The sequence below is a fragment of the Betta splendens genome, chromosome 19 (assembly GCF_900634795.4).
Source record: "Betta splendens chromosome 19, fBetSpl5.4, whole genome shotgun sequence".
Taxonomy (NCBI): Eukaryota; Metazoa; Chordata; class Actinopteri; order Anabantiformes; family Osphronemidae; genus Betta; species Betta splendens.
In genome coordinates, this window is record NC_040898.2 from 1,098,061 (window position 1) to 1,109,384 (window position 11,324).

The window sequence follows — 11,324 nt, forward strand, 5'->3', positions numbered from 1 at the left end:
GAAATCTGAATGAGTGGAAACATTCGGGCAGTGGAAGCCTGAGGAAAGTTAAACCAGGAGAAAGAGCTAAAATTACTAATTGGTTTACTGATCAGTTGTACTTTGTTCGATTGATTTGCAATTAATTCTGGTTTGCGGTGCATAAAAGACAGAGGCTGGCGCCAACCTTGGAGCTTGTGGATACCTTATACTCACTTAGAGGGTGAAGGGGGGAGAACATCAATACGTTGTTGTGAGTCTGGCCCAGGACTCACGCTGAGACTGTCGTCTTCATTTGTTGGGGCTATGAGCTAGAGCGTATGGAACAATACATTTTCTGTCCGTTTTAAAAGGGAAATGATGGATGATTTATCCTCTTAAGTGCAGGTAGGTGGTGTGTAACCCTAATCGGCCAGCGCCATTAGTGTGATCTTACGCTTTGGGATACACATCACAGAATTAATATTTTCTGCTCCACAGGGATGCATTATACAGAGCTGTGCAGTAAATATAGCTCCTCTTCCAATAATATGGCATATCACTGTATAAATACGTTGGTAGCCAATAAATATCCTCCCCAATGAGCAGGACATGATCACATTCATTCATTGTTCTGCAACTGTGCTAAAATCAAAGGCTATCTTTGATTTAAGTCATATAAACTTTAACTGGGAAAAAACAGTCAAACACTGGCGTGAGCTGCTCAACACTAACATAGAGAAACCTAATGTGCTGAATTAAACCTTCACTGACTACAACCTGATTTGCATCAAGCCAACAAGGCTCAGGGTGAGACTGACTTTGCCACCACCGTGTGTGTGTGTGTGTGTGTGTGTGTGTGTGTGTGTGTGTGTGTGTGTGTGTGTGTGTGTGTGTGTGTGTGTGTGCGTGTGTGCGCGTGCGTGCGTGCGTGCATGTGTGTGTGTACACACTGTAGGTGTTGATGGATGCTGTCAGCATGCAGTGAACCATACTTTATCATTTGGGAACAAAAGTTTCCCCTAATCGTTCCGTTTGTTCCTCCTTCTACTCTGCTGTCCTTAATACCCTCGTACTAGAGGAAGTGGAGATAAGGAAGTGAGAGAAAGGGAAGAGAGAGAGTCTTGACCACAGATGCTGTCTGAGTGCAGAGCGTTAGCTTTTTAGCGCTGGGTGTGTAGTGATCTGGTTACTCAACGTGCAGGCACCACGTCCAGAGACACACTAGACGCCTCCCTGGAGATGCAGGAGCGTGGCTTCTCTGACTCCAGCATGGCGGGAGAACGTCACTGTGTCTGACACACACGCACGCACACACACACACACACACACACAGTCACACACACACACGCACACACACACACACACACACACAGTCACATACACACACACACGCACGCAAGCACACACACACACACACACACACACACACACACACACACACACACACACACACACACACCTGTTTTTGAGCGGTGGACAGCTAATGTGGAACCTGTGGACCAGTGAACTCAGCAGACTGTCCATCCTGGCACACGCAGCCGTTGCCCTAGAAACAGGCCACACATGTGACTCACAAATAGGACCATCCAAATTGTGGAGTTCCGTGAATGCTTTTAAGAAGTGAGTGTCAAAATTCAAGTTTTCTGGTCTGATTACGAGCACGCTTGTCCATTTCCAAACTTTGTGCCTGAATGACAAGAACTGCAGAAACAACATGGACACTGCAGGACAGTGGTTCTGATTATTTAAAGATTTACTGTTTTTCCGTAAGTGGGGGATGAATAAACAGTAGTTTGTAGTAGATACTCGTCTGCCACATTCAGCTCATTTTTCCTGCTGGTTTTATGCTTGTTTTAATTCAGCGTATTTTAATAAACGCCTTCAGTGCTGATGTGTGTGTGCAGGTCGGCCACCACAGAGACAACCCTGCTGACTCGTGTGTGGATGCTGATGATGCACACTGCTGATTACTGCGGGGCCGCGTTGAGCTGTGCACTATTAAACCCTTTCCATAAACACCCTAATTGCTGCCTTGAATTAAACACAGGGACAGAGGAAGGTGAGGACTGAACGGCGCTCAGGTGTTTGCAGAGTCCAGCCGACCGGCACCATGTGGGAGGCGACAGCAGACACGGGTCTGGAGCTGCATCCTCTGTGAAGAGCAGCTTGAAGCATTGCTTTACATGTGACACAAAGAGGTTGAGCGCCGTGGGGTAAATTATTACCTTGTGCATTTTCAATTAGACAAAAATAATCATGGCAGCATCAATTGGAAAGATTTCTTGCATGAGACCCTGTGACCCATCCTCTGACCCCTGACCCCTGCTATTGACGGCTGCATTGATTTGTATGTAGTCAAATGATGCCAATGATCTAAAACCATGTGATGTGTGGATCAGCCTTTTACACAGAACATGATGCAAAGGTTTATTAGAAGTTTGTCATATTGGTGTAGTCATTTTTACAATATGCATAAATTACACAATTTGCTGCCACACTTCACTTTACTTTGAGCCCAGTTTCCCCAAAGTTTGATCAGATGAGATAAGAAAACCTTCTCGCATCTCACAGCACAAGCCCAGTACAGAGTTGAAAAGTACCGCAACAGAATTAAATTAATTTGAAATAGAAACCAGAAACAGTGTCTGTTTGCTGGAGAGTTTCTAACTGGCAACGTACAAATGAAATGTTTGGCTGATTTTAGGGTTAAAGCTGTTCTCGCACAGACATCATGATGGGAGTCCGTCAATTCATTAAAAACAAACGTCAGGAGAAGAACCAGGGGTTATTTAGTTCATTTCCTTTTCTGGTTTACGTATTTCTCCCAGCACACACCAGCTTATTAAAACTGATGTATCTGCTTTCTGAAGGCTATTATGAAATATGCTCTATAAATAACAAAGCAACAATCCATAGGCAGCTTTCACGCGGCCTCAGAGGCTCTGTACCATTCAAAGGAGTGACTGGTTGCTAGGAGCACAAAGCAACACAACCATTAGGGCAACGGTGGAGTTGTGCCTCCTGCCACCAGGACAAAACTCTAATTACACATTAATTGGGAACTGTGTTAAAGCCTGACTGTGTGTGTGTGTGTGTGTGTGTGTGTGTGTGTGTGTGTGTGTGTGTGTGTGTGTGTGTGTGTGTGTGTGTGTGTGTGTGTGTGTGTGTGTGTGTGCGTGCGTCGTGCGTGCGTGTGTGTGTGTGTGTGTGTGTGTGTGTGAATACAGCATACATACAGTATGTGGTGCTGCCTGCTGGTTGACTTTAATGATAATAAAGATCACTTTAAGCCAATAAAGGAAAGTGCTTCAGACTCTGTTCACTCTGACCATTCTGACTCTACTTTACTGGATTGTACTCTAAACTTGACTGTGCTGGACTCTACGTCACCAAACTAGACTCTACTTCGCGGTGCTGGACTCATGAGTCTTCACATGCAGAATATTAGGTAAAAAAAAAATCTGATTTTTCATTTTGTGGCTGTGTCAGAAAAATATGTCTTTGTTGGGAAAATGGCTTTATTTTTTGTCACTGCACCAATGGCATCTTGTTTCCCTTTGAAGGAAGAGCAGCTTCAGATGCAGGAAAATGGAAAAATTGCAATACTTTTCTGTCATTTTGTCTGGCTATTTTGAGTCAAATTAGATCAAGGGGTGTTGCATCTGCCTTGTGTAACACAATGGGAGCCATTGGTTTGTTGGGAATAGCAGAGGCACATCTGTAGAAGATCAAAAAGCCTTGCAATAAAGCGGCGTTCCTCCGTTTATCAGGACATATCAATATTTCTGATAAAATGATGCCCCTAAAACTGGAGTGACTGTAACATAGATGCTGTTTGTTTAGTTCAGCTGCTGGTTCGGTAGGATTGATGTTCACAGTGGAAACAACAACCCAAAATAAAAGCACATTTTTTTAAATCGTGAACTAAGATTAAAACTGGTTATTTCTTTTCTATTCTGAAGTTTAGCATCAAAAGGGACGCTTGATTCCAAATATCTGTGTTTAGACAGGATCCACTTCAGGCAGCAGGGTTTAACTCATGGCTCAAAACGTCACAATATAATACACTTATCATGTTTGAATGTATTGTTGTGTTTTCAAAGTTTTCTTTCATCACTCTTTACTCAGCACTTTGCACCTCGTGCCTATGACTGTACGACCTCCAGGCCAACATCTGGGGACAGCATCTGTACTGTGTCCTCAATCCCAGCCAGCATGCGGCTCATACAGACGAGCTGCCAGACTCATTAACAGATGATCAGAGCTTCCTTGTGAAGCAATGTTCTTCAGGGCAGAACAGCAGCTTCAGTCACCGCTACTGTATGAAGCATGGTTTACATCCAAAGTCAAACAAGGCTCTGAGTGAGTTTCCAATCCTATTGGACTGATGGCTCATGCAGATGCAGCCTGTGTGCCTTTGAGCCAGACGTTCTGTTCCACGGCTGCACTCAAGCAGTTCTGCGTGTTTTGCAGAGGGATCATGTTTACGTCCACTTGTCTCCGTGTTTTCACCAGCTCCTGACTCACACAGTGCTCCATCATGGGCACCAGCTAGTTGCTAACGTCACCACACAGCATCATTTTAGAGGCTAGTGCCAGTGTTCTACCCCACATACAGTACGACTATGTGCTTTACAACAATGTTCATCCAACAAATGTATAAATAACGACAAGGCTGCTCGTGTCAGATCGTCCCTGGTTTTTCAGTCAGCCCTTCAGAAAACGCCTCAGTTCCAATTTCCACTCGGGTGCAAACTGCTTTCGAAGGCGACAGAGAAACTGTGTAAGAGCAGAACAGCAGGTGAGAAGAGCAGCAGCAGCTCGGGGCACTTGACGTAAGACTGCCCTCTGCTGTAGCCTCGCCGGCCGAGGGACAGGGTCTCAGGAGGACGGACAGGCCTGATCAGCCTCATGTGGTCCAACGCAACGGAACAGATCTGCTTCTTAAAACCACATCTGTTCCATTTTTGCATTGTTTAATGTTACACTTCAATGTTGCCATGTTTTCCATTTCAAGCACCAGTTTTTGATCACAAATATATCATAATAACATTATTATGTGGCACCACACTGGAAGCTTGAGGACCAACAAGAGGATCCTGTTTTAAACTTAGATCAGTCATCAGTCATTGGAGCCTGTTACTCTTTGTTATCTTTGTAGTTTATGTGAAATTTACCTTTTATGCAAAGAATTTGATCCAGAAAGAAGAATGCTCTGATTTATTAAATCCATGACATTCATTATTCAAACTGTGGCAGAAACTAAAATATTGTAAATATTACAGAAAATACATATAAACTAAAGTACAAATCTATTGTAGTCAAATCTATTGGAGGATGAGACACATTCACTGTTGATACTCAGTCTCTGCTTTAGACTTCCTCCATTCATGCTGGTAAAGAATGACACAGACCTAGGACGATTTTTAAGGCCTAAACAAGGTCAAAGCGGTCGATAAAATTTGTAAAACACTCAAGTCTTTGTGTTTCTATTTTGAATTGTAATTCACAGACTTCTTCTGTAACACTCAGAAGTAACATTTGTGCACTGGTGCTGTGTGGGACCAGTATCACAGTTAAGTCTGGCCACCCCGCATCTCGTGCAGAGGCAACTACTCTATAAAAATGCAAATGCAGAATTAGTCAAAGGGCTGCGAACCTGACCAGGGAACTAATTGATATTCTGTCCCAAAGGAGCAAACAAAGCCCGTGAGGAGGCTGTGTCTGTGACAGGCTGGGTGAACAGCCTCGTGTCCAGGCACCCAGTTTGTCTTTTAATATATAAGAGTAGGATTTTCTACAAAGGGGATCCAAGAGAGCACCTGCGTTTGATTTCTGGCTTCGCAATTTTCCTCATTAGCTGTATATTCAATTAGGCTGCACGTCCCCCGTATTGTACAGCTGAGACGTGGGTCAAACACTCAGGTCACTTTGAAGAGCTTGAGTACTCGATGCCCAGCCTCATGTTTGATACTAGACAACTGGCTGAAGATTACCATCAAACACTTGTGACTGATCTTGAGCTAAATGAGCGACAATGACTTTCTGATTAAATGTTCCTCATCCTTCATTGAACTGACCTCAGCCACTCAGCCACATTATACAAGTCTGAGCAGCCCAGCGAAACGGCCGTCGTGTGTCTTCATCATTGTTGCTCTACATATTAGGAATGTGAGAGGGACATCAAACTGACGAGACTGGGACTTCAGATACCTTCATTACAATGGAAAGGCTCAAGAATCTTATCAGAATAAGCACAAAATCAAAAGACCCAGCAGCAAACCTTGATGAAAGCAGATGAGAAGATTACAGCGACATCAAAGAGACGACAGTGTCCTTATTTCTAATGCTCTCATGAAATGAAGATGGGGAATAGCCTTGAAGCACCTGTCATTCATTGAGGCCTATATCACATCTTGTTCTTCTCATGGCTGTTGCGTCTTGTAGGTGTTCGCAGCAGTAACATTAGCAAATGTATGTAAGAACTTCAAATCTATAAACACTGAGTGTAAGTGAACTGGCATCTTGCAACACAATAGCTGCATCTGCCTAAAGCAGTGATGCACGACTGTCATAAAAAGAAACACATATTGATTGACATTTTTGGATTTTCTTTTAATAATTGTGAAAACAAGGTCACACGATGACGTACAGTATCACTGAGCATGTTCATGTGGTTCATTTGATAGAACCATAATGTGCCACTCAACTGTGTGTGGTGAAGAATCATTTCATTTCAATCAGAGTGAGTGAGTGAGTGAGTGAGTGAGTGAGTGAGTGAGTGAGTGAGTGAGTGAGTGAGTGAGTGAGTGAGTGAGTGAGTGAGTGAGTGAGTGAGTGAGTGAGTGAGTGACATTCAAATCAATATCTACTGGATAATTTGAATATCTCAAAATGATTTTGGCTCCATGAAAAATAACCATGATATCGGCCATTATGACAAATGTGGTGGGAATTCCCCTTTAATGTCCGCGTGCATCTGAAGCCCTGCTTCTGCTCTGCTGGTGTCATCGCTCAGCTGCTCCTCTGCCCTGCACATGGTGTTCATCCCCACACACTGAAAGCTTCATTTCATTTCGATTCACCGAAACTCACAGCTTTTTGTTGTAACCTGTGATCTCTGGCCTCTGTTTATGTTGTTTAAGTGCAAATGCATGAGGATGTTAGCGATGATTCACCCATTAGCGGGTAAAGAGACGCAGGTCTCCCTGCTCCCGCTCTAGACGATGTGCTGTGTTCTGAGGCCAGATGAGGTCTCATGTTCTGGCTGAGTCGGGGTCTAACAGTACATAATAACACATAATAGGAATCTCCTGTATTCAGCTGCCTTAATGTCTCCATCCATCAACTCTTCCTTAGACTCTCCAAAAACAAGACCTAGACTTTGAAAAAGGGTTTTATACGAGGAATGGTTAAAATATTTGTTTTAGAGTTTGTTTTTTTCACTTTGATGGAAAACATCAGCGTTTGAAAAGTTTGGACCATTTGTGCTCTAGTATGTGAAATGGTTTAACACTGCCAGCAAATCAGTTTCACCGTGTGATTATTCTGACGGCAAAGCTGATCTTTAAGACCTGCATGTAACTAGAAAGGATGTGTCTCTCTGTAAATCATGTGCTCCAAGCTCCATGTGTTCACTTGAGAGAATAAAGCCATGCTCGCATGGAGACACTTATTTGCGACACTATATTGGTGAAATGAACCTTTATTAAATTGCAATATTCTCCATATACCACCTGCTAGTCTCATAATGAGGAAGGATTCAAATTAGGGAGAGGCGCTCCTTTCTTCAATAGCAGCCTGTTTCTATTCATCAGTGAGTGCTTTGATAGAATAAAATGATGGAGCTGAGAAAGAGTGAAGAAAAGAGAAAATAATGTGTGACACAAAGCTGCCATTATTTACAGTGTCAGCTCTTAACAAGGTGGAATTTTCTGAAGCAATAACCTTATTAAATACAAGAGTAAAAAGACAAATAGGGCCCACAGGTAGAGCAGAGGACGCATTCAGGCTCTGAAATGACTGCGTGGACCAGAGCACATTATCAAGCACAATGGCAGAGCAGAAAGTCTATTGTACAACTGCATCCGTGGGGCGCTTGTTTAAAACAGAAGGAACAGCTTGACGCGACGGAGGCTCCGTCTCAGCGCTGGGTCCGAGGAGGCGCAGGAGAAGGTTCTGCCAAGCAGACGCAGCAGCAGCGCCTCCATCCCCAGAACCTGCAGCTTCTTTATTCCTGCTTGTCCCACATACGTGTATGAGCACTGGAATCAAGGTGAAACACCGAGCGGTCGGTGCAGGATGCGTGAAAGGATCTGCATGAAAACAGAATCAGACGCATCAATGAGCACAGGGCGAATCCGGTTCAGAACAGTGTCTGTTCAGCTGCTGCTACTTCACAACAAATCAAATCAACACAAGGTTTGACTTGGTCCTTTTTCTTTTCCCAACCTTTTCCACGACACCGAGCCGCCTTCAGGCAGACGGACATCAGCTGCCACTCACAGCTGAGTGTTTCCTTTTTCTGCCTGTTATTGTTCCCGTCACATCTGCAGGCTCCATCCTCCCTCAGCTTCCACCGGCATCCCTCCACCGCTCTAATCCTTCCATTCCTGTCATGTCAGACCTTAGTGGTCGCCACGGGTCAGCTCCTCACTTTCTGAGGAGACTCCACCTTTCATGGAGGCAGGGAGAGTGGGGATTTACATCTCATGGCAGAGTTTTCCCCTCCATTTGTTATAATGTCAGGTCAGCGCACTGCTCGGCTGGCAGAGAGGAAAGATAATGGCTTCAGCTCACTCCCTCCCCGTGTATTACACACTCACTGGCTCTGACCTTGGGAGCCCGGGATGCATTCCGATTTTCTCAGCCTGCGCTACTTTAACTTGCCCGTTTACAGTAGCTGTGGTGGAAGCGCTGCTTGTGTCCAGATAAAAAAAGCAGGTGACGTTGTTCCCACTATAACAAAAACTAATAAGCTGGATGCATCTTTGAGTCTAATCCTCGATCAGAACGTCCTGGGCTCTGCCAGCCGCTCTCTCTCCTGCCTTCACTTCGAGGCCACGCCCCCTGTTCTGGGCCACGCCCATTTTCTCATTTTCTCCTCTGTTTCAAAGTCATCTGCAATCAAGTAAATTCCACTCCCCTGTTCCCGCCGCGCTGCCACTACTCAAATACTCACCTTCATCCACGCGGCCTTGTGGGTTTTCGTTCGAGACCTGGGGAGACAGTCTTGGGTCCGGGTCCGGGTCTGGGTTCGGTCCGGGTTCGGTCCGGGCTCGGCCCCAGGTCGAGTAGACAGTGTTTGCTTGCTTGTATCCTGCAGTTCCTCAGTGCAGCAGCCTGCGTTGGTGCTCAGGCCTCCATTCGTCACGCATTGTAACATGCTAGACGCGCGTAGCCCAGGTTTGTTAGTTGTGTTGAACGTGTTAGCCAGTGCACCTGCTGACCACTTCAGTCATGTCTGGACCTGCTACATGGAAGGTTTGAAGCAAGGCATGCTGCAGTTCTAGCTAACGTCAAGTCATGCCACATATTTGGTTGGAGCCAGGTCACAGGTAAAGCCTGAGTCTTGTTATGAATCGAGGAGCGTGTAAGGGTTTATCTCACCTAGCTCACCTGGTTTGATGTTGTCGTTCCCTTTGTAATAGTGTTTTTGCTTCCTTCCATTCTTCCTCGTGGCCGTTTTTTGAGTCAGTTTGTTGTTGTTAGCGCTGACTCGGCCCAAACAGCACCCAAGGACTCAAGCCACCATCTTGAATGGCAGAATGTGACAAAGTAATATTTTCATTATATTAATTATGTGATTATATTTAATTTAAAAACATTCCTTTATACTTTCACCGGCTGAAAAAGTGACTAAATGTATCATTGTGGCGTCAGTGTGTTTCCAGCTGTGTTTATTTTCAGGACAACTGCATGTGTCCTGATGGTGCCAGCTGGGTGTCAGGGAGGCTACTCCACTGTAACCATGGTTATGTCTATACGGCTGTAGCAGGTGGAGCAGCCTCACACTGCACAGACATTCTGCACGTTCCCACAGGTGCTCACTGTTATCACTCAGGTGTCTGAGCGTTAACATTACACCAGCCGCTGTACGACAGGTACTGTACGTTCTCACAACGTACAGTAACGGGGAGCAGGTGGGAGGTGGACCCACTGAGCCTTATGAATCTGGTAACAGAACCTCTGGATGGCCCGATAACATCTGAGCAGGAAGGGAAGCAACATGGCTGCATGGAGAACACCCCCTCAGACTCCTGACATATGAAGCCACGGTGTTGGGGTGATGTTATTAGAGATACGTCTGCTTTCTTTCTCTCACATGATTATGTGAGTGTGTGGAGGTAGACAGGCCTCCCCCTGAGAGGGTCTGTGTGAGTAATGACCTGGAAAAGCCTTATCTTCTCATCTGATTAAATAAAATAATAAAGTGACTCCACAGGGCTAAAATGACAGGGTGACTGCTTGAGGAGGTGTGTGTGTGTGTGTGTGTGTGTGTGTGTGTGTGTGTGTGTGTGTGTGTGTGTGTGTGTGTGTGTGTGTGTGTGTGTGTGTGTGTGTGTGTGTGTGCAAAAAATGCTGCACATTAGTGCAAAGTGTGTGGCTAACAGCCTGTACATGCGCGTTTAGTGGTGGAAGGTGTGTGTGGATGAATGCGCGTCTCTAAGTGCTCCAGGCGGCTGGAAAACCACCGTTTGTCACCATCCAGTGACGCCGCCTGCCACCAACACCACGCCGACGCTGATGCCACACGGCCAAACTTTTCTTTCAATTTCCTCAGAGTCTAATCGAGCACTGGAGCATTCTTGTGTGACATAATATCTTAAGATTGAGCGAGTGAATGCATGCGTGCACAAATAAGGACGCTCCAACATGTGTTCATTAGTGTCAGATGCTGCCATTGGACTGGACCACAGTTTTGTTCCGTGTGTAGGGCCTTTGTCCTGAGGCCTTTATAGGGTCGCAGGGCCTCTCTCCTACTGACTGTGGATCATCCTCTAACTCCAAGCTGTAATTAACCACTACATGGAGGATATTGGATACATGGAGGTATTAGCATTCAGCGTTTGAATGGACGGTACATATCTGGAGAAGAGGAGAAAAAGTGCAGTTAAAGTTGGTATAGAAAAAGCATGTGTAAGTAAATGTGTATAAAGCATCAAATTTATTTATCCTGGACACTTTAATACTTTATTTGTCATTTGAACACCTGTTACATGTAACATGTTTAATGTTCTTTATAATTCCAATTTCCCCGTTGTGGAATAAATGTTCATCTTAACACAAATATGTGATAAAACCTAAACTAAGACATTAATATTTTTATTTGTGGACAATGATGATTCTCAAAACTAGAATAT